This window comes from Gymnogyps californianus, chromosome 20 (assembly GCF_018139145.2).
Source record: "Gymnogyps californianus isolate 813 chromosome 20, ASM1813914v2, whole genome shotgun sequence".
Lineage (NCBI taxonomy): Eukaryota > Metazoa > Chordata > Aves > Accipitriformes > Cathartidae > Gymnogyps > Gymnogyps californianus.
Window position 1 is genome coordinate 720,869 of NC_059490.1, and position 512 is coordinate 721,380.

A 512-nucleotide genomic window follows, 5' to 3' on the forward strand; every position below is an offset into this window, starting at 1 on the left:
AGACCTAGAATCTTGTGACTCTCCTACGCTGTTGTTTCATACACAATTCCCAGTAAAGGGCCACAGTATGACTTCAAGCCAGGACAGTGAGAGCATACTGTAGCTTCCAACAATGTTAAATAAAAAGATTCCAAATACAGCACTAAAAACAGTTTGCTTCCCAGTAAGAAAGTTTTGAGAAAGTTTTTAAGGCTTCCTGTTTACAAAAAGTTCAGACTTCCCATATCTAAAGAATACAAGCAGCTAAGTAATTACTTCATATTAAATACGCTGACCACTAGATGCTTTATAACTTGACAGGTAGAAAATGTAATGGAAGAGGTGTAAAAAATGGTGCGACTAATACCCTACAAAGTTAAAATGAAAGCAAAAAAATTGAGGTGGGTTTTTTTTTAAAAAACACAGTTGAAATGATCCAAAGTGCCTGTTGTGTGCAAAGCACTGCCGCTGGAGTCTGACAAGGGAACCCAGCTGGCAGCTGCTGCACATTTTCACATACTTGTCACCCACTT